The sequence below is a fragment of the Hyperolius riggenbachi genome, chromosome 1 (assembly GCF_040937935.1).
Source record: "Hyperolius riggenbachi isolate aHypRig1 chromosome 1, aHypRig1.pri, whole genome shotgun sequence".
NCBI lineage: Eukaryota > Metazoa > Chordata > Amphibia > Anura > Hyperoliidae > Hyperolius > Hyperolius riggenbachi.
This window is the reverse complement of record NC_090646.1, coordinates 286,911,806-286,937,715: the sequence shown is the minus strand read 5'-3', so window position 1 is coordinate 286,937,715 and position 25,910 is coordinate 286,911,806. Positions and strand designations below refer to the sequence as shown.

At 42.5% G+C, this 25,910-nt stretch overlaps 1 long non-coding RNA gene across 1 annotated transcript in view; it reads left to right on the top strand.

Annotated features, from left to right (window-relative positions):
- The window catches only part of LOC137507543 (uncharacterized), a 256,824-nt gene extending 232,757 nt beyond the window's left edge, over window positions 1–24,067 (top strand). The window contains exon 3 of the long non-coding RNA XR_011020477.1: window positions 23,648–24,067. This is a non-coding gene — a long non-coding RNA (uncharacterized lncRNA). The remainder of the gene's footprint in view (window positions 1–23,647) is intronic.
- The last annotated feature ends 1,843 nt before the right edge of the window (window positions 24,068–25,910 follow it).

Sequence of the window (25,910 nt, the reverse complement as noted above, 5' to 3'; positions counted from 1 at the left end):
GTATAAATGTCTATCTAATCTTAGTGTAATTTCTTACAGTATATGTTACTTATGTCTTGAGCCTTTTGTGACTTGGGTTTGTTTTTGTTGTTATCTCAAAAAAAAAAAAAAAAAAAAAGCAGACAAAATTTAATGTTTGATAGTGGTCAAAGGCCTCAGCGTTATCCTACAGAAATGTTGTGGGAGGACCTGAAGTGGGCAATTCATGCAAAGAAACTCATCAGCATCCCTGGGCTGAAGCCATTCTGTAAGGAAACATAGTCTAAAAATTATTTAGGCCAATGTGCAGGACTGAGCGGCGGTTATCAGAAACATTTAGTGACAGTTGTACGCTAAGGATTGCGTACTATTTCCACTGAGAAATATGTAACTTTCTATATTTTTTTCTTATATATATATATATATATATATATATATATATATATATATATATATATATATATATATATATATATATATATATATATATATATATATTTCCCTGGTGCTTCCATGGCAGCATACTATGGGTGATAGCCCCGCCTATTAACCCTATTGGACATGTTAACTATAAAGTGTTTGAGGAAGCATAGACCACCATTCTTTTTTATTTTGTCCTCCCTTCCCTATGGACATTTATTCCTCTCCAGCCATCCTACAGGGTTTATCCCTTTCCCTGTGGAGGACTCCAGTGAGTGCTAAATGCACTACAGTGAGGGCCGGTACCGATCCTGGATATTATGTCTGTTAAATACAAACTTTAGTGCCATGCTGCGCATAAAAATCTTTCTTTTTCTTTTACCTTTTTCCTTTTGTAGGTCTCTTTCTTGCTGTTCCCCCTGGCGCTTGTGCGTCTGGTTCGCCTGGGCTCCGGGATCATAGAGTGCCTTTACCTGGGCTGCCCTGGGCTGAGTTGCGGAGGAGGCATAGGGAAGTATGCGGTGGACGCTATGCAGAGACGCCATGGCGTCCTCGCGCGCGAGGCTATGCTAATTTTGTATCTTTTGCCTCTGTGCCTCCCCTTCCGCCCCTTCTCGGATGGCGGCGGCCATCTTGCTTGTGGGCAAGGAGCGTCTGAGCATGCTCGGACGCTCCAGCTCTATTTAAGGAGCCGCATTGAGCCTGATAGGTGCTTTTTTCTGAAGCTCCTGTCGGGCTGTTAGGAGGAAAGCCTGCAGTGAGGAAATTTTTGGTTTTTTCGCTGCGCACAGCTTTATTTAGGTACAGGAATTTTTTCTTTTATATTTCTAAGTATTTAAAAAAAAAAAAAAGTATATTACATACATCTTTCCTGTTCTAACCCATCTTTATTTTTCCTCTTCTCTTTTTTATGCATTGCAGCATACATTTCCCGTGATGGGTGGCACAAAAGATCGGAAGGATGCTCGAAGGTATTTTTGTGAGCTATATGTAAAAAAAAAAGGAGGGTCATTGGCTTCATGGATACTAATTAGTATTCTTCTTAGCCCTTCTAGACCTAAAAAGACTTCAAGTGATCATCGATCTCAAAAGCCATCGGAAAATTATCGTTCAAATTCTTCATACCATTCTACCAGGAAAAGCCGCTCAAAATCTCGCCAAGCTACTCCACAGTCTTATTATAGATCAAGATCTAGATCAGACAGACGTTCACCAACTCCTCCTCCAAGAAGACAATCTCCACCCAGGCCGCGATCTTCTGATTGCTGGATGTGCGGCAGAAGAGCGATGCCAGGGAAAATAGTATGTGAGAGATGTCTGGAAGAAAATACTACTAATTCTTCTGAAGATTCTTCTAGAGTTCTTCAGCTCATTAGACAAGCAGTAAGAGAAGAGATAGCGGCTCAAGTTTCGACCAATTCTTCATTGCCCACCTCAACACCGGCTCTTGATCCATCTACTTCCCATGCTGCTGGCACTTCGGCTGTGACTATGCCATTGGAAGCACAGTTGTCAGAAGACTCCAATTCAGAATCGGAGGAACCGGTCACCTTCCAATTTTCATTAATTGAACCTTTAATAAAAGCAATAAAAGAATCGATACAGTGGACTGATCCGGAGGAAGAGTCTTTGGAAATTGAGAAATATTATCCTCAACTGTCCAAAGTGGGTCCTGCATTTCCGCTCATGAAAGAGATTAAAGGAGTAATGGATGAAGAATGGAAAAAGGTGGATGGAAAAGGGTCATTTACTAACAGATGGGCAAAACTTTATCCTCTTCGAAACTCTGATGCACACTCGTTACATTCAGCACCAACAGTGGATGCGTCTGTGGCGAATTTAGCTAAACATGTAACTCTCCCATTGGAGGACTCTGTGGCGTTTAAAGAACCTTTGGATCGCAAGATGGAAAGTGAACTAAGGAAAACATACTTGTCTGCGGGTGCTGCTTGCAAAACATCAATTGCTCTTACATCCTTGTCCCGGGCCATGAAGATTTGGACCAATAACATAGAGGAAGCCGTTAAGTCAGGAGCGGAGATTGATCAGGTTGTTTCAGCCTTAGAAGACCTAAAAATCGCTGCAGACTTTGTGGGAGAGGCGGCCATTGATGGGGTTCGAGCCTCCTCTAGAGCAATGCTGGGCACGGTCACTGCAAGAAGAGCCCTTTGGTTTACGACCATGGAATGCTGATTCTAACTCAAAACAGACATGGGTGAAGATTCCCTACAACGGCAAAGCTCTTTTTGGTGAACAGTTAGACTCGGCAATTTCCAGAAAAACAGGTGGAAGATCAGGTGACATCCCGCAAGACAGACGAACTAGGAAACAATGCTTTGTACAAAAACCTCAGTTCCAGAAGTATAAAAATATTAGATCATATAAACCTGGAAAGGAGTACCAAAGAAGATGGCAGGGCGCTCAGTCTTCTTTACCTAAAACAACAAAGTCTTCCTCGTCTGGTCGGCAGGCTCAGGGGAAGTCTTTTTGAGGCCCTGTCCGCCCACACTCCACCTGTCGGTGCGAGGCAAAGTTCCTTTGCTCGAGTGTGGGCGGACAGGGTTTCAAACTCCTGGGTCTTGACGACTATAAAAAATGGCCACAAGTGGGAATTCAAGACTGTGCCTGGAAACATCTTTCTTCCCACACGTCTCCCTTCCTCGAAGGAAAAAAGATTATGTCTAACCCAATATATCAACCAACTGATTCTACAGAATGCGGTTCAGGAAGTCCCACCCTTACAAAGAGGCAAGGGCGTTTATTCTCCTCTCTTTTTAGTGAGAAAGAAGTCCGGAGGATGGAGGCCTGTAATAGACCTAAAAAGACTAAACGAGCACATTTGGTTGCCAAAGTTCAAGAAGGAATCGCTACAATCAATAATCCTGTCAGTCCAACCGAACGATTTCATGGTCTCTATAGATCTGAAAGACGCGTACTTTCACATTCCAATCCACCCTCAATGTCATCAATATCTGAGATTTGCACTTCAAAATCTGCACCTACAGTTTGTAGCTCTCCCATTTGGTCTTTCAACCTCCCCAAGGACGTTTTCCAAGGTACTACAAGCCCCGATAGCCCTTCTCAGACAGAAAGGAATACGAATTTACCACTACCTGGACGACATACTAATACTATCACGGTCCAAGGAAAATCTTTTCTCAGAGACAAAGTCTGCCTTACTACTTCTCCAAGACTTGGGGTGGATAATCAATACTCAGAAAAGTCAACTGATACCTACCAGAGCCATGACCTATTTGGGAGCATATTTCAACACAGTCAACAACACTGTTTCGTTACCGCCAGCAAAGATTCCAACAATTCTGCACTGGGTCAAAAAAGCTTACTCAAGCTCCTTTCTGTCGGCCAGACAGTGCCTTCAGCTGTTGGGAACCTTGGCCGCGACAATTCCCATGATACGTTGGGCACATGCCATATGAGAGGATTTCAACTCCCTTTTCTTCTTCAATGGAACAAGAAGGATATGGACCAATCGATAAAGATGCTGCCGCAAATGAAGTCTTCTCTCCTCTGGTGGACACAGATAGAGCATCTGCAGAACGGGTTTTCTCTTCTCCCAGTAGATTGGATCTATGTTACCACAGACGCCAGTCTGTTCGGTTGGGGAGCATGGTGTCAAGACCAAGTGGTTCAAGCTCGTTGGCCGTCTCGGCCTGTGTTAAGAAGTTCGAACTTCTTAGAATTGAGGGCAGCCCGCCTAGGTCTCAAAGCTTTAACTCATCTTCTACGTGGGACAGCAGTTTGCATAAGAGCCGACAACTCGACTACAGTAGCCTACATTCAGAATCAAGGCGGAACACACAGTCAAGTACTATCTCTAGAGTCGACCCGATTATTAGACTGGGCAGAAAAGAATCTTCTTCTTCTCAAAGCTGTACATATTCCGGGCCAGTTCAATCAGAAGGCGGATTTCCTATCCAGAAACACTATAGACAACAACGAGTGGTCGCTCAATCAGAAATCTTTTCATTTGATAACTCAAACCTTTGGAATCCCACAAATAGACCTTTTTGCCTCGGAATACAACAACAAACTTCCGCAGTTCTTCTCCTGTTTTCCGTCTCCACAAGCTCTTGCTACGGATGCATTATCCCAACCTTGGCCTCCTGTCCTTCTATATGCCTTCCCTCCTGTTCCTCTAATCTTTCGCTTTCTACGCAAAGTGATGTGGGAAGAAGCAACAGTACTGGCAGTCTTACCTTACTGGCCAAACAGACTCTGGTTCCCTCTTCTGTTACAGTTAGCCCAATGCCAACCACTATTCCTCAACACCTCAGCCACTCTACTGTCTCAAGGGGAACTTCTTCATCCGAATCCAGACAAGCTTCATCTAGCGGCATGGATGTTGAGGGGCAAAGGTTTGCGAACCTAGGTTATTCGCATGCAGTGGTGGACACTTTATTAAAAGCCAGGAAACCTTCTACAAACACGGTTTATAGAAGAGTTTGGGAGAAGTTTGTAGATTTTGCCTCAAGACTTAACTTTGATCCTTTATCAGCCTCAGTATCTAACGTATTAGACTTTCTTCAGGCCGGATTGGAGATGGGTTTAAGTTTTAATACCCTAAAATTACAAGTAACGGCACTCTCCTCTCTCTCGGGAGAAAAATGGGCATTGAATCCTGTAGTCAAACAGTTTCTGAAAGCCGCATTAAAATTAAAGCTTTCCAAGAGGAACTTTTACCCGAAGTGGGATCTGCCAATAGTTCTGGACTATTTGAGTGCTGCTCCTTTCTATCCTCTGGAAAACTGCTCCTTCACTAATATAACATACAAATTGGCCTTTCTGCTGGCGATTACGTCCACAAGAAGGGTATCGGAGCTTAATGCTTTGGGAGCTGTTGACCCTTACATTTTGTTTTACCATGATAGGGTAGTCCTGAGACCAGTTTTAGAGTTCCTTTCAGAAGTAGTCACTGCTTTCCACCTAGATAATGAATGGACTCTTCCAGCTTTCTTTGAGAAAGGAAATCCTGCTACGCCTCACCCACTTGATATAGTCTCCCTTTTGAAACAATACTTGCAGCTGTCACAGCCATTTAGACGTTCTCAGCGTATACTTCTTGTCCCTGTGGGTTTCAGAAAGGGTAAAGAGGCTGCTACTAGGACTATTGCTGCTTGGATCCAGAAAACTATATGTAATGCCTATAAGTCTAAAGGACTTGCACCTCCTCAACATACTGCGGCCCACTCAACCAGAGGAATAGCATCCTCCTGGGCCTCGTTAGCGGGAGTATCTCTGGCCTCAATCTGTAAGGCCGCAGGCTGGAAGTCTAGTAATACTTTCATAGACCACTACAGAGTGGACCCGTCTGTACTGTCATCAGTTGCTGTGGGTCGTTCTATAATTAGTACTGCTACTGCTGTTTAATAAATGGTATGTTATTCCCTCCCTTCTGCAATGTCTTGGATAGTTAAATCCCATAGTATGCTGCCATGGAAGCACCAGGGAATTTGGAAAATTTAAGATACTTACCTAAAGGAAATTTTCCTTTCCTGGTGCAATTCCATGGCAGCATGCGAACCCACCCAGTTGGGAGGACGATAGTTACAAGAATGGTGGTCTATGCTTCCTCAAACACTTTATAGTTAACATGTCCAATAGGGTTAATAGGCGGGGCTATCACCCATAGTATGCTGCCATGGAATTGCACCAGGAAAGGAAAATTTCCTTTAGGTAAGTATCTTAAATTTTCCAAAATATATATATATATATAATTTATTGAAGAAGTAAGAATATTTCCAGCTCTCATATCAATTCCAATACAACATACCGTCTTTCCCCGAATTTAAGACCTACTCTGAAAATAAGACCTAGCTTATATTTCGAGTATGCTCGAAATATAAGCCATCCTCCTTATATAAGGCCTAGTGCCAGGGACATAGCCGGCGCTGGGGACCTGCTCCCTGACACCCCCTCCCCGCCCGTTTGCCCGCTCGCTTGCCCGCTCGCTTGCCCGCTTTACCTCCTAAGTTCTATGCTCCCAGTCCCCTCCATTAAGGAAGTCCGGATCCCCTGCTGCTTTTGCTCCGCATAATTCACACTGCAGATCAGCGGTGACGTCAGCCATGTAGTCCTGGAACAGCTCCGCCCTGTACAGGAAGTAAACAGAGATAACTTCCTGTTCAGGGCAGCGCTTACCAGACTACATCAGCTGCCTTTACCGCTAATCTGCAGTGTGAATTATGCGGAGCAAAAGCAGCAGGGGATCCGGACTTCCTTAATGGAGGGGACTGGGAACATAGAACTTAGGAGGTAAAGCGGGCAAGCGAGCGGGCAAGCGAGCGGGCAAACGGGCGGGAGGGCGGGGGGGGGGGTGTCAGGGAGCAGGTCCCCAGCGCCGGCTATGTCCCTGGCACTAATCCTTATATAAGGAGAATACCGGTATATACCGGTACAATTGCTATACAATAGGGATTTAGCTATAGCCAGGAGGAATCTGGCTATATACTAATGGGAGATCTGGCTACCCCCCGGAATGTAAGACCTCCCTGAAAATAAGCCCTAGCACATCTTCTGAAGGACAAAATAATATAAGACAGGGTCTTATTTTCGGGGAAACACGGTATCATCATATTCTCTTCTCCAATTTTCAAAATTACAAAATACAAAATAAACAAAACCCATAAAGAAACCCCCCCCTCTATTCTCCCCAATCTCTAAATCAACAATCTCAAAAAAAAATATGAACATTATTAGAATTTCTTCTTTAAAGATCCCCTCCGCTAATTACCATTCAAAGTACTAAAAAAAAATTATAATCATTTTTAATTACAGGAAGCTCCTTCCCCTACATCTCTACCATATCTCCATACTCCTTAGTATCTTGAAATTCACTACATTTTCCCCATTTAACATTAAATGCTTCCAATCTATCCTGCTGCAAAGCAATCTGATTCTCCATACTCTTCACCATATTAACCCTCTCAACCCATTTTTTCAGGGTTGGAGAACCTTGGCATCTCCACTTAACTGGGATTCAACTTTTAGCTGCAATCAGGAGCTGGGGAACAAAAGATCTCTTATATTTACCAATATACATAGCTGTTCCATGCAGCAATACCTTTACTGGGTCCCAATCTCCACAATCTTCCCATAATTCCTTAGTACAATCCAACACACCCTTCCAAAAATCTAATATTACTGGGCACTCCCACACTAAATGCATTAAAGACCCCTTTGCTTCACACCCCCTCCAACATCTATCACTCACCCCCTGGAACATTGTAGCCAGCTTATCCGGTGTTCTATACCATCTAGTCAATAATTTAAAGTTAATTTCCTTTATTCTAGAACTAACTGATGAAGCATGGGCCAAAATACATATTTTAACTTTCAACCCATCATCTAAACAGATGCCAGCATCCTCCTCCCATCTACTTAGATATTTAGGAAATTCTCCCTCCCTCAATTTATTCAACTCTTTATATAAAAATTATACCAGATGCATGGGAGGAGCCTCCTTCACAAATAATTTCTCAAATTCTGATAATTCAGAAAAAATGGAAAGATTTCTCCCCTTCTCCGCCAAAAAGTGTTTCAATTGAGTATATCTCCAAAAATCAAATGAAAATTCTCCATATTCCTCATGCAACCGGACTAAAGTTTTAATTTCTCCATTATTCATAATATGTCTTAAGATTACACCTCCCCTCTCACCCCACGATCCAAAAAAAAAAAAACATTTTCTTTCCCTGGCAGAAAAAAAGGAGAATCCCCCTAAAGGAGTCATCAAGGAAATTCCCACAGACCAACCCCCTTTTTATTAACAACATCCCACACCTTAAATACATTTTTAATCCACAAGGGTGTCCATCTTGGTAGATCTCTAAATCTCCCCGGGAGCCAAAAAACTGCCAAATCCAATTCAACCAATTCCTTTTCAATATCTACCCACCTCTTACCTACACCCCCATACATCCAATCCAAAAGTCTTACCATTACACAAGCTCTATAATAAAGTGGCTTCTTCTGCCAAACGAACCTGATAAGGATTGATTTAAGAGACCTGAAAAAATCTGCAGGCACACAAATTGGAATCATGAACATGCAATACACCAGCCTAGGCAAAATATTCATTTTAACAATATCTATACACCCAAACCATGAAAAACCTTTTCCACTCCATCACTCCAAATCTTTTTTAATTGAACCTAATAATGGAAGATAATTCAAAGAGTATAACTTCGACAAATCACTAGGTAACACTATTCCCAAATATTTAATTGCCTCTTTTCTAAAAGGAAATGAAAAATTACTTTCTACCAAATTCAAAACTCCTGGTGTCAGTGACACATTCGGTGCTTCCAATTTATTCATATTAATCTTAAAATTTGAAAAAATACCATATCTCTCAATTTCCTTAACCAAATTTGTCAGAGATACCAGAGGCTCCGAAATATAAAACAAAATATCATCTTCAAAAGCCGATATCTTATGCTCCACATCTCCAGCTCTAACCTCATGTTATATTCCCAGACCTTATAACTGTGCACAAAAAAACTTCCAAGGTTAAAATAAAAATAACTGGTGGCAAGGGGCAACCCTGTCTCGTTCCATTCGACAAGGAGAAGGCACCTGACAGGGCTCCATTCACTCTAACCCTTGCAATTGGGCCCGAATAAAGTGCACCCACCCATTTCAACATGTTCTCTCCTAATCCAACATATTTTAAAGCAGACATAATAAAATCCCAATTCACCCTGTCGAATGCCTTCTCCGCATCAGTCGATAAAAGCATCATAGGAACCTCCTTCATCAGAGACCACTTAAATAATGCCATCGCCTATGCTACATTATACCTCCCTTCCCTCCCTGGCACAAAACCTACCTGATCGTCCTTAACTACAAATCCCAACCATGGCTTGATTCTCTCAACTAAAATTTTGGCAAAATTTTTTCTATCTAAGTTCAATAATGATATAGGCCTGTAACTTTGACATAAAGTCGGATCTTTTCCACTCTTATGTATAACTGGTATATGGGCTTCTACACATCCCTGGGCACTACTTTACCCTCTTTAAGGGAATTAAAGAATCTACATATAGGAGGCACTAATACCTCACTGAAATTGGTAAAATACTGCTTTGAAAAACCATCGGGACCTGGTGACTTACCCACCTTCATAGCCTTTAACATAGCTAACACCTCCTCCTCACTTATCTCTTTTTCCATTATATCTCTATTTTCCTGTGATATTTTGACCATTCCAGATTTCTCGAAATATGTCCACATCCCCTTATCAAAATCCTTAGATCCAATTTTTGGAAGATCATACAATGAAGAATAATATTCTTTCAAAATATTCGCTATTTTGTGTGCCTGCAGCTCAGAACCCCCCCCCCCCCCCCTCCCCCAATTATCCTTAATCTTAGGAATATACACACTTTTCCTTTGTCCTTTTAATGCCCTTGCCAACCATTTCCCACTCTTATTACCATGTTCAAACCATTTGGCAGAATAAATTCTATTTTTCTCCCTCAGTCTGCCCTCCAATAATTCTGACAATTTATTTCTTGCACTATTAAAATCATCTAGGGCCTTCTGATCTAATGACCCCTTATGCGCTAATTCCAAATTTTCTATTTCCAATAACAATTCTGTAATTTTACCATTATATTCTTTCTTTTTCTTGGCTCCCATGGAAATAAGGACCCCCCTTACCACTGCCTTATGGACGGACCATACTATGCCCTTGTCCATACCATCCAAATCATTATCCTCAAAATACTCCACCAATGTTTTTTTTTTATCTTATCTTTAACTTCTATATCATCTAGAAGATTGCAATTGAGTCTCCAATGCCAGTCACGCCTATTCCTAACCATCGAATCCAAATCTAACCACACAGGGGCATGATCTGAAATAGTTATATTCCCTATTCCTGCCCCTTTTACCCTATCCAGAAAATATTGATCCAAAAACATTATATCTATACTTGTATATATTTTGTGTACATTTGAAAAAAATGAATAGTCCTTCACAGAAGGAAAAAGTGCTCTCCACAAATCTATAAGATGGACATCCTGAAAAATCTTTTTAATAGATTTATTAGCTACTGCCGAAATACTCCTAGAACCCGATGACACATCCATTTTAGGCTCAGAGACCCAATTACAATCTCCTCCAAAAACCATACATCCCTCCCTGAACCCCTCAAGTTGTTCAAACACCAATCTAAAGAAAGTGGCCTGTGATTCATTAGGTGTGTATATATTAACAAAAGTATACACTTGGCCCATTAATTGACCCTTCAAAAAAATAAATTTACCCATCTCATCACGCTTTTTATCCACGAATACAAACGGACATGACTTACTCACTGCTATTGCAACCCCTTTAGCTTTTTTAATTGGAGAATTTGAGAAATACCATCTATCAAATATGGACAAGGGCATGCCAGGCATCTTTTCCCCACAAAAATGAGTTTCCTGCAAAAAAAAAAAAAAAGGATCTGTGGTTTAAGTCTATGCATCTCCATCCACAATTTTCCCCTCTTCACTGGAGAACCAAGACCCTTAAAGAGAATCTGTATTGTTAAAATCGCACAAAAGTAAACATACCAGTGCGTTAGGGGACATCTCCTATTACCCTCTGTCACAATTTCGCCGCTCCTCGCCGCATTAAAAGTGGTTAAAAACAGTTTTAAAAAGTTTGTTTATAAACAAACAAAATGGCCACCAAAGCAGGAAGTAGATTGATGTACAGTATGTCCACACATAGAAAAATACATCCATACACAAGCAGGCTGTATACAGCCATTCTTTTGAATCTCAAGAGATCATTTGTGTGTTTCTTTCCCCCTGCATCTCTCATGTACTGAAGTGTCAGGCTATTTCTTCCTGCAGAGTGCAGACAGCTGTGCCTGTATGTAATTCCTCAGTATGTGAAAGCCCAGCCAGCTCAGAGGAGGATTTATCCAGCTTGTAAAAGATAATAGAACAGAGAGAAGCTGCACTAATCTAAATATCACACAGGCAGTTTGCAGAGAGGGGCCTGGAAGGGGGAGTTCATAGCAGAACCACAACACTGAAGAACTTGGCAGCCTTCCAGACACAGGCCTGACAAGTCTGACAAGAGAGAGATAAGTTGATTTATTACAGAGACTGTGATAGTACAAAGTGCTGCAGTAAGCCAGAACACATTAGAATAGCTTTTGGAACTTGTAGGATGATAAAAAACAGGATGCAATTTTTGTTACGGAGTCTCTTTAACATTATAAGAGGTAATCCTCAAAGTGCCACCCTTCTGAGACATCTAACACATATTCCCTTACTTGCTTATAGGAGGCTAGAAGGTAGGGAAAAAAGAAAAAAAATAACACAACATCAAAAGAAATAAAATAAATAACACAAAAGAAAAAACAACCCGATTGTCCACTCAAGACACCCCCACCAGAGAATCCCATTCTCTTTACCCCCCCCCCCCCCATCCCACCAGGAAATCTTAGTTTCTAATTAACCATACTCTTATTCACACTCTTTATAATTCTACACTTTTTTTTCTTCTCCCATTTATCCTGCTGAGAAAAGGTTACATTAAAGCCAGCACTTCTCCAATCCTCAAAATCTACTAATGGTATCCCCAAAGTTTTACAGAATTTTTTTACATCATCCTTAGATTTCAAAACTGTAGATTTTCCATTCAAAGTTGCATTGAGACTAAAAGGGAACCACCACTTATATTTTGCTCCTGCTTTCCTTAATTCCTCCAACAAAGGTTTCACTGTTCTTCTGATCGCTAACGTTCTCCAAGATGAATCCGGATATAAATCAATTAAGCTTCCATCAAAATCAATTGAACCCTTTTCCCTAGCTTTAAACATAATTTCATCCTTATCAGCCAGATGTAAGAGTCTGAAAATCACATCTCTTGGTTTCTTAGGAACAGTCTTTTTAGGACCCAGTGACCTATGCACTCTCTCAATCTCAATAGGTCTGTCACTATTCAAAAGAATATGAAAAATCTGTACGGACTCTTTCAAATAAGCTGCTTTGACATTCTCAGATACTACTTTTATTCTGATATTCTGTCTTCGATTTCGATTCTTATAATCATCCAGTTGGGACACATTTTCTCAAACTTTTTATTATGCAGATTAATCTGGGAAGAAACTTCAGACACAATTTGTTCCACCTTTTCTGCCCTAACCTCCACAGCTGTTACTCTATGACCAATATTCATCACCTCATTTTAAATCTCCAACATTTCCATACGGAACGATTTTTCTAAAAGTTTAATCAAACTTTCCATATCAGATAAAGTTGGAAGAGACCTCACTCGATCTCTCCAACTTTCCTCTTCTTCTTCTATCTCAGCGTCAGACAGAGTTTTCCACTTCCTTGCAGGGCTTTTGGTAGATACACACTTATTCCCAGATCCACCATCTTCCCCAGGTGATTTACTAGGAGTCTCCACCATTCTTTCTCCGTTTCCATCAGATTTTTTAGATTTCACCTCCAAGAAACCTCTAATGTCCCCTGTTTGTGAACAGCTGTTAGTCTTCCCCTTCTGTTTCCCACGTGGCATGATTACAAAAACTTCTGGTCAATCACATCAGGATACATACACAATCTGCTGTTACCAGTTCCTTGCGACCACCAAAATGTAGCTATTTGCAGCATGTATTGTTTAGGGCAAAAACTTCTGGCCAATCCCACCAGGGTACATACCATACACAGTCTTCTGCTATCAATTTCAGACAATCACCAATATGTATCAGCTTGCAGCAATTGTTATATAAAGCAAATCTTCTGGACAATCGCACCAGGCTATACGCACAGTCTGCTGCTATTAATTTAAAATGCCGACTAATACCGGTGTGTATCAGTTTGCAACACCTGTCATATAAAGCAAATCTTCTGGCCAATCGCACCAGGATACATACACAGTCTTCTGCTATCTATTTCATATGACCATCAATATATATCAGCTTGCAGCACTTGACATATAATGCGGATCTTCTGACCAATCGCACCAGGCTACATACACAGTCTGCTGCAGTACATTTTTGATGATCACCAATATGCTGATATTTGCAGGCTCACCACCTCTATGCTGCATCCGTCTGAATCAGTCCATCATCCGGCAAGCAATCCACCCTAAACCTCAAAGTCTCTTCCTCCTTCTCATCAGTCCGGTAACCAGACCTGCTCACACTGTGTCTGGGCTTCTCCACAGGATACCAGCCAGTGTGCTGGTTAAAAACGCCGCCGCCGCATCACATGCGGCTCCACTCTCATTACTTCCTGGTGCGGGGGCGGGTCAGGTCACGCTCCTCAGCATATCAAGGCGCTGCCTCCACCTCGCACATCCCTCCACCAGCCGGCTTTTTTTCTTAATAAATAAATGAACAGGCATGATGTTTTAGATTCATTTGTGGAGTTGGGCTCACATCTAGTTTTAAGGTGGCCATACATCTAGCGATGATGGGCAGATTCGACCAAGAGGCAAATCTCTCTCTAATCGAATCTGATTAGAGAGAGATCTGTCGGCTGCCCATATACCGCAGGTTGATCCCTGGAAAATGTAATGCTGAAATTAATCCGGAATTGGCCTTGTGGCGCTGCATCCGACCACCTCGCTGCCCTGAAGGGTTTCCCCTTAATGTTAAGTGTCCCCCCCTGTGCTCAGTGCACAATATATATTACCTGTCCACAACCTCTGCTTGTCCCCGCTGGCTCTGGGTGCACTCTATTCCTCATACACATGCGCCACGTGGTTGCCTAGTAACGTGGCTGCATGTATGACATCTGATGTCATACTCATGAACTACATGGGGCACATGTGTATGTAGAGCAGAATGCACCCAGAGCAGCAAAGGACAAGCGGAGGCCAAGGGCAGGTAATGTATAACATGCACGGGGCACCGGGGGGGACACTTAACATTAGGGGGACCACACCAGGGGTTTTGTCGAATTCGTTGATTGTCATGAAATTGCACGCCGTTACCACCGTGCATCTTATCGAGCAACTCGGCCCAACATCTTGCAGCATGCACAACTGACTAATGCGACCAATGTCGTCCTGAAATTGGTCGCATTGTCGGTCGGGCATGCACTTGGCAGCACCAATTTTTATTTAATTATAATAATTGAATTAGATGGTTGATCGGCCTCCATGTCGCCTGATTTATGGCTACCTTCAGTACTTGCATGAAAAAGGGATCACTTTTAAGTCATTTTTAGGTACAAAATGGAGATTCGAAAGGGTTTACAAATCTTGAAGCAGCACCGTATGTCTCCTGCTACCAATATTCTTTAAAGAGAATCTGTACTCTAAATTTCTTACAATAAAAAGCATACCATTCTCTTCATTATGTTCTCCTGGGCCCCTCTGTGCTGTTTCTGCCACTCCCTGCTGCAATCCTGGCTTGTAATTAACAGTTTTAGGCAGTGTTTACAAACAAATGACTTGGCTTCTAACCAGAGTATGATACGCTGAGAAAAGCTTACTGTGTGACTCATGCAGAGCTTGGAGAGGGTGTGTAAAGTTTCTGCCAATGACAAGCAGTGCTGCACATTCCACACATTCCAGCCTCAGCCTGACAGAGCCGACAGAGGAAAGAAGATAAGATTTATTACAGAGACAGTGCAACTAGAAAATGCTGCAGTAAGACAGACCACATTAGAACAGGCATAGGAACTTATAGGATAGAAGAAATAAGGCTCAACATTTTGTTACAGAGTCTCTTTAAAGCTTAATTTCTAAACTTAGGTCAGCATGTTTTTCTGTATTTCAGCTGCCTTGGTTAAATTATTTCAAAGCAATAGAAATCCATATCTGCCTTTCTGAAATACAATAAGAGCATCACTTGCATACTCTGTTACAAATTAAATTTATCTTGCTCATTCTTCTTTTTAATAATGTGCTTCACAATTTTACTATTGCATACTCCTCAAATTGTATCTCTTATTGGTAGCAATTTTCTATTAATGTCCATAAAGCTAAATGGTAGTTCTCTGGGCCTTCGTACAACTCATCTATCATTTAATCTTTGAAATAAAGTCATTGGACCTGGGTAACGAGGAAAGTTCTTTCTCTACTTTCATTAGAACTTTATTAAATATAATAGATACTCTCTTTACAATGTTTACTGTTACCTTCTAGCTATAGATGAACCACTGCTGCATTGCTGAGTGGCTTTCCAAATGATGAAGACTATGGCATTAATGCAATGTATTTGTATATTGCAGCTGCATTCATTTAGTTGCAATGCATTAATTCAGTGGTTCAAAAAGGCTCTTACCTCATCTGGCACTGGGTCCAAAAACCTTCCTCTTTGTGCAACCAGCCCCTGTCACTCACTTCCTTCCTGCTCTTGCATGCCACATGGGATGACTATGGAGTAAGACAGATGTGAGTAATGTTTTCTGCGTGAGCACGGGGTGGCGTGGGTGGGGGGGGGGGGGGGTTGGGGGTGATGGCCGAAATGAAATGATCAAATTCAACATTTGGATTGACGTCTTATCAGTCTTATCAGCTGCTTAAACAATAGCAAAATATATTTTTTTAGGTGTTTCACAAGAAAAGTTGTGAGAGCCTAGAAGACTGCTGTTGAGTGTGTGTATGGGGCTTAAAAATATGGTGGCTGTGTATTTTTTGTGAGAGGGAAATGGTGGTCCAAATGTTATGGGGGAGGGAATGGTGGCTGCTTATGTTATGGGGTGAAAATGGAGCCTGCACATGTTTTGTCACTGAAGGGGTGGTAACTGCACATGCAATAGGTGAATGGTAACTGCAGATGCTATGGGTGGGAGGGAGAATAATGGTGGCCTTACGGTTATTAAAGAGACACTGAAGCGAAAAAAAATGATGATATTATGATTTGTATGTGTAGCACAGCTAAGAAATAAAACATTAAGATCAGATACATCAGTGTAATTGTGTCCAGTACAGGAAGAGTTGAGAAACTCCAGTTGTTATCTCTATGCAAACAAGCCATTAAGCTCTCCGACTAAGTTAGTCGTGGAGAGGGCTGTTATCTGACTTTTATTATCTCAACTGTAATTGAACTGTTTACTTTTCCTCTGCTAGAGGAGAGGTCATTACTTCACAGACTGCTCTGAAAGACTCATTTTGAATGCTGAGTGTTGTGTAATCTTCACATATTATAGAATGATGCAATGTTAGAAAAAACACTATATACCTGAAAATAAAAGTATGAGAATATTTTCTTTGCTGCTAATCTTCTAGTAATTATTCATAGTATACAATTCACTATATCATATTTTTTTTTACGCTTCAGTGTCTCTTTAAAGGGACACAGTGGCTCAATAGCAGTATCTCAGCAACACTATCTATTGTGTGTGCTAGGACCGATGTAGAAATATTTGCAAACAATAGAGGACTAGGCCCTTAAGAACAGCACCACACATAAAAATTATTCAAAAGTATTCAAAGTTTTATTGTCAAATATCAATAATCACTATAGAAAAATAAAAGCAATTAAAACAGCCTGTAGTATCAGTAATTAGTAGCATAACTACATTTGCATAGGTAAAGAGCGCCCAATAACACTAGTATATACTTGTTAACAACAAAAAGTAAAATCAAACATTGTGTTATCAATATGATGCAATAAAGATAACCAGATGCAATATAAAAAAATACAAAGTGCAGAAAAACCTGTGAGGCTGTAACATTAATAACAAGAGACTGTGACTATGATACTGAATACTACACAAGTAGGACAAGTGAGGGAGAGGAAATATACGTATCCGGATAGGCGCTGGCAACAGGCAGGTAGGGAAGAGAGAGGACCCCGGGCAGATGAATCTTGTTATGAATGTTACAGCCTCACGGGTTTTTCTGCACTTTGTATTTTTTTATCATATTGCATCTGGTTACCTTTATTGCATCATATTGATGACACAATGTTTGATTTCACTTTTTATTATGACATCTGTCACTTGGTACTATAATCACTTATCTATGGGAATATACTGAGCCCGGGTTCAATCCCTGGAGGTAGCTCTTTATTGAGCACCCCATGGTGATTTTTCTCAACAAGTATATACTAGTGTTATTGGGAGCTCTTTACCTATGCAAATGTACTTATGCTACTAATTACTGATACTACAGGCGGTATGACTGTTTTTATTGCTCTTATTTTTACATAGTGATTATTGATATTTGACAATAAAACTTTGAGGCAGGGAACACACTTGACTGTTTTCGTGCGCGTTTTTTGCACAGAAAAACTAAGAACTCATGTTAATCAATGGGCTAGTACACACTTATTATGCTGTTCGTACGCAGAAAAAAAAACTGACATTCTGCATCCTGACTCTGCACATTTTGTCAGTTTTCTCTATCAATTACATCAGCTGCTGTGAAAAAACACGTGCGTTTTCATGCATTAAAACACACTTGGTGTGCAGAAAAAGTACGCAGAAAAGGCAAGCTGAAAACTGAAAGACAAGTGTGATTCCTGCCTAAGCCATAGACCCCGAACAAGCATGCAGATCAAAGTCTATGACACATCTGACAAGATTAGCTGCATGCTTGTTTCAGGTGTATGATTTAGACCATAGTGACCGGAAAGATCAGCACAATTTCCATGCAAATGGTATTGTTTAACCTCCTGAGCGGTATGGACGAGCTCAGCTCGTCCATCACCGCCGGAGGCTGCCGCTCAGGCCCTGCTGGGCCGATTTTTATCAAATAAAGTGCAGCACACGCAGCCGGCACTTTGCCAGCCGCGTGTGCTGCCTGATCGCCGCCGCTCTGCGGCGATTCGCCGCGAGCAGCGGCGAAAGAGGGCCCCCCTAGCCGCCTGAGCCTTGCGCAGCCGGAACAAAAAGTTCCGGCCAGCGCTAAGGGCTGGATCGGAGGCGGCTGACGTCAGGACGTCGGCTGACGTCCATGACGTCACTCCGCTCGTCGCCATGGCGACGATCTAAGCAAAACAAGGAAGGCCGCTCATTGCGGCCTTCCTTGTTTATTATGGGCGCCGGAGGCGATCGGAAGAACGCCTCCGGAGCGCCCTCTAGTGGGCTTTCATGCAGCCAACTTTCAGTTGGCTGCATGAAATAGTTTTTTTTTAATTAAAAAAAAACCCTCCCGCAGCCTCCCTGGCGATCTCAATAGAACGCCGAGGAGGTTAAAAGGAAATAAATATGGCAGCCACCACTCTCATATGAATGAAAGCAATGAAACATTTGCAGCGACGATTATAACATAATAAAAGTCTGACAACCGATTAAATATCAGTAGATATATACTGAGCTAGAAATATAATGCATTTTAACTATTGAGGTACACTGTGCAAGAGAGAAGTAGTTAAAACTGGCCACAGATATTCCAGCAGGGGAATGGTTAAAGTGCAGAGGGTGTCATAAATAAAAGTAAGTAAACAGAACAATGAGATAAGGATGAGGAATGTGTAAATGACAGAGAGGAAAATGAATGGGAGATCATTTAACCTCCAGACCAAAAGCATCTGCTGCTATCTCAGGGGACTGAGACATGATCTGTGGTAGGGAGAGAGGAAAAAGTTTGGAGCTCACTTCTCAATAGCTTCTAATGTAGATATATGACAAAGACTGAGACAGCCAGGCTGCTGGATGATTGTTACTCCCTTAGATTCAGGAATGCTGTCAGCAGCACTGCGCCCCCCTGTTGTTTGAAGAAGGAGGTCGCCTGGGGCACGTGCCATGCCTGCACCCTTCCAGATACGCGTCTGGTCCATAGTGCCATTTTACGGAGAGCTCAGGGTCCCTTTAAAAGGCAAAAAGCTGATTAGCTTCACCCTTCATAAACCAGATAGTGTTTGGTTTGAGAAGCTTGTGATTTCATTCTTGTTTTGAACAGTTTCCCTATTCTGGGGGTTTCTTTGCAAGAAGTTGGTAATCCTCTGCAAAATTCCATTTCTGCTAACAAGTTAAGCACCTCATATTCCTGCACTTTATTCCCCCCTTTGTCTTTCTATGCTACATATCCTGATGATCTGACAATGTATTTGACTATAATTATAGGCTGTGACTTTCTAACTTCAACTTCCTCTGTGCTGCCCTCAGTGAGCTCTCTTTGTAAAGAGGGTGGATATGGCTATTTCCTGGAAAAGTATCATTATTTCTGCAGAAGTAAGGGCTCAGACACACTATAAGTGCTTTTCTGAGCGCTTGCGGTTGATTAGAGCTTTGTGACTTTAAAAAATCGCTCCCATTCACGTTCATTAAAATCACGGTAAAAATCACGTAAAAAAATGCGTTGATCGCGTATGTTTTAAGTGTTCACAATCGTGGCAATTTTTACCACAATTTTAAATAAAGTGAATGAGAGCAATATTTAATAAGCGCTCAGAAGGCGCTAATCAATTGCAATCGCTCAAAAAAGCACTTATATTGTGTCTGAGCCCTAAAGGCCCTTTTCAGATCCCCAGATTTATAAAAGTGGCAATCACCACTTTTCAACATCATCACCACGTTTATATGATCACCAATCTCAGAAAAAATCCACCATCCCCATGTTTATGGAGTGGCAAGCAGCCTACAACCCACTTCATAGGTTGCAAGATAGCATTCACACTATAAACATAGCGAACAACAACATTGGAAAACATTTGGTGTTTGCTTCAAAAACCCCATGATCACCACCAGTTTGCCACAGAAGTGTCAGGATTCTTGTGAACCATCGGGGTTCTGTTGATCCGGACACTGGTATCAAGGGGTGAGCAGCCCCAGGGCGTGGGGTCTAAATGAGCACGGGTCTTCACCAGAGCACCCTGCAAGGGATGATGGACGGTCACCCCTAGTGGCTGGCGGACTACTTTGCTGCCTGTTGCTCGAAGGTCACTACCCCTAGGCAAGGCCGGATTTAGGGCAAGGCCACTTAGGCCATGGCCTAGGGCACCACAGGAGCTAGGGCACCAAAGCAGCAGGCTAAACCGGTGCAGCATTTGCAAGCTTGTAAATGCTGCCATGCATGGAGATCAGGTGAGCGTCTGACCGCAGTACTGTTCTCTGTGCATGTTTGCATTGTGGCCGGCGGCTATGGACTTGGGCAGCATTGGAGACGGAAAGGAAGAAGAAGCTTCTGCACTGGAGATGAGAGGAGAAATGAGTGACACTGATGGATGCTGCGTTTTGAACGCAAGCTGGATACCTATACTGAAAAGGGGGTGTTGGTGGGAAAAGGAGGGATTAAGAGAGTCAGCTGGCTACCTATACTGGATTGAAAGGGAGGAGGGGTCATCTGGCTACCTACACTGGTGGGGGGGGTCATCAGGCTACCTATACTAGAGGGAAGGGGGAGGGGTCATGTGGCTACCTATACTGGAGGGAGGGGTAATCTCGCTGCGTATACTGAAGGGGGGCGGCTGGTGACAGTGGCCTTGGGTGGTAAAGAGTACAAATCTTGCCCTGCCCCTAGGACTACCGCACCAGTGACGCAAAGAACAGAGAGTACCTGACGGTTTAGAAGGGGGTTCGAGCAGAGTGCACCATAAGCTATCGGGCTTGGACAGGCTTGCAGGACAGATAGGCCTAACCTTAGGGATCCCAGGAAGGGACTGGCTGGCAGGGAAAAACCCAGGAAGGGAGCTGGCTGTATGGTTCCCAGGAGACAGCGGACAGGGGAATCTCGGGTAAGAAGCGGACAGCTAGGATCCCAGGAGGAGTACTGAGGGACAGGGTAAGTCCCGGAGATACTGGCCGTCAGGGGTAATATTTGGGAAGGGAGTTGACAGGCTAGGAACCAAGAAGGGAACAGGCAGATTAAGGAAACCCTGGGATGCTGCAGGCGACTGGGAGAGTTCCTGGAGGGAACTATCAGGCAGAGGGAATCCCCAGGGAAGCTGCAGGTGACTGGTGAGCTCCTGGAGGGAACTGGTAGGCTTAGGGAAACCCAGGGAAGCTGCAGGTGACTGGAAAGCTCCTGGAGGGAACTTGCAGGCTTAAAGGAATTCTATCAAACTTTCACTATTTCTGTAAGCATTTTAAATCAATTTGCCAACAACAGTAAGAATGATCAAAGCATATATTTTTGCTGTGCAGCTTCTTCTGTCTTTATTTAACTTACTGTCTGTGTCCCCTGAGAAAACTGATGGCGACGGGGGCTCCTCAGTAACTTTATGAGCCGATCGTGTGCTGCATAAGTCACTCTGCTGTGTGAGGAGCATCACAATAGAATAAAGCATGGCTGTACGCAGCAAGAGGATCCCCCTCTTGAATAATGAACTGCCCCAATTCCCCGTCGCCGTCAGTTTTCTCAGGGGACACAGACAGTAAGTTAAATAAAGACAGAAGAAGCTGCACAGCAAACATATATGCTTTGATCATTCTTACTGTTGTTGGCAAATTGATTTATAATGCTTACAGAAATAGTGGAAGTTTGATAGAATTCCTTTAAGGAAATCCCTGGGAAGCTGCAGGACAGGTAATGAGGCAGGGAGACTGACAGGGATCAGGGATAGGCATGGGAAGGCAGGCCAGGAAGTGCAGGCTGAGAAACAGGGATAGATGGATGGCAGACAGGAGTCTGACAGGGAGTGCAGGGATAAGCCAAAGGGGTGTCCTGGAAGGGAGATCCTGATCGAGGGAAAGCCAATAGGGAAGAGATCCAGGAAAGGGAAGGGCGAACGGTGACAGAACACTGTGGCTGATGACCAGGGGTGCAAAAGCAATGAAGTGTGAGCGTGCAGGGTTTAAATACCCCGCCTCTCAATTAGGAAGGGTGCAGTACCGCCTATGGCCACTGCAATATAAGGGCAGCAGAGGCGCGCACTCCTAGCAACAGAGGATGCTGAACCCAGAAGCATGTCAGGTCAGTGTCCTCCGCCATGCGGAGAAGACAGAGCGGAGCTGCGTGGGACCCGAGTGAGTGTTACACTCCGCTGCCATTGCAGGAGAGCCAGAGCAGGAACGAGGCGAGGTAAGCACGAGCAATCGTAACAAGAAGCAAGTCAATGGGCCATGTATTGCCACTTAGTGTTAGTCGCAGCTTGTGATCTCTTATTCAATTTAAAACAATGGATGTCATGACCTCTGCCTTTAGTATCCCGCTGGTGGTAGCACTGATGAAATTGTGCATGGACTTCCACTGTCCACCAGCAGATATCTCTTCTCATATTGGGAACACTCCAGCTCTATGGCTCACCTGCAGATGGAACAGACACCTGACCAATGTGCAGCATATATAAGGCTGCTTCTACCATTTATGAACTGCTAGATCATTCTGCTTGTAGCCCTTGTGATTCTGATCATCATTCCTTGATCCTGTTCCAAGTTCTTGTGCCTTGCCTCCTTTATCTTGCTCCATGCTACTGTTATTGACTTCCTACTATCGATCTGTTATACTATCTGATCTTCTGGTTTTGACTCTTGCACACCTGATCATTCGTTTGTCTGCTGTTTACGTTAATCTGCTCTTGCATGAATTGTGCATATTGCATGAACTATGCACCTGTATATTGCCTTGTATCTATCTGCTAGAGATAGTTAGTTAGGCTTGGTCTTCTGGAATCTGTGGTGCATCGTGTGTTTTTTGATTGTGTGACTGCATGCAGGCCCAGATTTACATCACAGGAGCCTACAGGCACAGATGTCCTGGCACCCTAGACTCTGCCCTCCATGAACCTACAAACCTCCACCGAACTGCACCGCAAGTGTGCTGGCTGGCCTGGTCACTTCTCCCTTACTTCACTTGCCAGTCATAGTTAGCTACAGGTTTCCCTTAGCATTAAGTAGCCAGAGGTACCCTCAGTATTAAGTAGCTAGAGGCAACCCTGACTAATGGGAGATCTCATCAGCGGTATGCAGAGATCTGGGTGAGTTGCTTCTTGTTTAACACTCCTCTTGGGACTCTGCATAGGGAAGGAGGGAGGGAGGCGCTCAGGGAGGGGAGCAAGCCACCTATTCATCATCAGGCGCCTGTGGGCATGTGCCTTATGGTAAATCCAGCCCTGACTGCATGCATGTTGTTCTATATATAGGTATATAACATTTCTGTAAATAAACACATGTATTCATGGTTTTGACCTTAGTACTTCCTGCAGAGTGATCTCTTGGTCCTGTTTAGTTAACTTATGTACATGTGCAGATCATCATTACAATGGAGCATCTGATTGATACTTTCAGAGAATTACAGTATGGCAATCAAAGCACTGATCACCACCATAATAATTCTAATTGCCTTTTATAGATTGGATGTTAAAAGAGTGGTTCACATGTTGAAAAGTAAAGAACAAAAACGTTATAATTTATTTCGCTTTTCTCTTCTTTATATATAGGTCCAACAGTTTCAGGTAGTGCTGACAATGTGTGTCATTTACATCTGGCTACCATCAACATATCTCCGAACACTTATTCATACCTACTATCCGGGCAGTGGTACACATTTTCTTCATACCCAATTTATCTAAGCTTCTACATTACAAATCAGACTAGCAAAGGTATAATGCTATTCCATTACCTGTTTTTTTCTGTCTGCTTATTATATGAATTCTTCATCCATGAATAACCAGGAGATAAATATTCCCATGCATTTCAGTCTGTGCTGAACATCCCTCAGTAATATGAAAAATCCTTATAGAAGAGAGGATCACTTGGCACCCCACATGCAGCCATTAGACTTTCAACTACAATTTCAACAATTCAGTTTTTACTTAGTCATTTATTTTTGTAAGTAGTGCAGATAGCGATCAACGTATGTGGGATATTTCAAGGCTTTTGATCAATAAAAACTTTAATTTCTCCTGGTGCCAACTGACTGTGTTGTTTAATGGTGCTTAAAGGCAGGCCTTGCTGACCTCTAACTATCCTTATTGTAACAGGATGCATCCATATTTCTGTAGTGTCAGTATTACATCTGGGGCCTCATTCAACGCCATGATGATTATTAAAATAATTTTTAGGTTGCATGGTTCAATTAGAACTACCCTGCTGGGCAAATTATTAGTTCAACAGTGTAAGAAATAACTCATTTGGACTTTATTTGATTCAGTGAGTGGTTGTAGATGTAGGGAGCCTTTGTTTTTTGTTTTTATAGTTCAAAGGCTTTATTCAAATAAGCAAGAGATACATGTACATCAGAAAATAAAGATGTCAAAATAACATTAGATAAAATGGTACAGGTTACACTAACAGTATAAAACTGTCAAGACCAGAAGAGATAGGATTGGTCACTAAGTCACACGTTAGGCAAAAAGGATAAAAATCAACAACAGAGAATTAAGCAGCTAATACAATCCACATACTATCCTGAACATTAGACTAGAGCAACTAGAGCTCTAGAGCCTGAAGGATCACAATATGTAGCCCAAACCCCCCAAATGGCATTAAACCTATCAGTAGCGTAACTAGAAATCACTGGACTCCCATGCAAAACCTAGAATGAAAACCCCCCTTTTCGTCGCTGGTGAGGGAGTGGGAAATTGAGTCCCCCCCCAGCCGCTGTGTGCCCACTTCACCCCCCCTTCTTGCGCTGCACCCCCTTCTGCCCCTTAAAGGGACTCCGAACAGTGCAGTAACTATGGAAAGATGCATACCATTTTAAGCTCTCTTTCTCCTCTTTCCAATGATATATAAACCACCACCCTACGCCTTTTAGTTTTCATTATTTTCGCGATCAAAACCACGGCCACCATCTTGGATTCCTTATTCAGCATTGTATTATGCAGGATGACACTTTCCCCAGTGTCGGCAGCTCCATTCAGTGCAATGCAATGAAATACAAGAAATCCAGGGGGATATAATTACAAACATCATGCTGGTAGGTGTGAGGATATAATCAATTAGTTGTGGGTATGCTTAAAGGCATACCCACAGGCACTGCTCGGAGTCCCTTTAAAACGGACCTAGGCGGGCTCCCTACCAGGCTTCACATCCCCCTTCACGGGCCCTCCTGCACCTGCATACCTTGCAGGGGCTATTGTTACGCCCCTTATAACCTATCCAGGTTGTCCGAAGATGCATAAAACAGTCTATCCAAAAGTTTGATCATGTTCACCCTCTCGATGACCATAGTAATGGATAGGTCAGCCGACTTCCGTTTAGTGGCAATTGCCCACAGTGCAGCCAATATTAAATATCTATAGAGTTTCTGGAATTAACAAGGTGCCCTAGAGTCTGGCATAAACAACATGGCCTCCTTTTTATTCAGTGTAACAGCAAGAGGAAAAATGGACGAGGTAAGAGTTTGCCAATCTGACCAAAATTTCTGAGCTGTGGGGTAATTCCGGGAGCCCAACAACAAAAATATGGCGAAATGAGCACTAAATTTATAACCACCTGCTTACCTAGGTGATGAGATATATTTCTTAACACAGAATGTTGCAATTTGCACAATTTTTATTATTTTAGATACTGAAAAAATAAGACTTTCAAGCAGTGAGTTTTTTTTATATCTTTGATTTGTATCAGGCCCCTGGAGAGGGATTATGTGCTGTATACCTGCTATCTCCTAAGTGGTTCTGATCTTTCTATCCAGACTGACAGTGAGTATGGTTACACTGTCTCAAGGTTATGAAATACAGAGTGCTTTTAAATTGTACA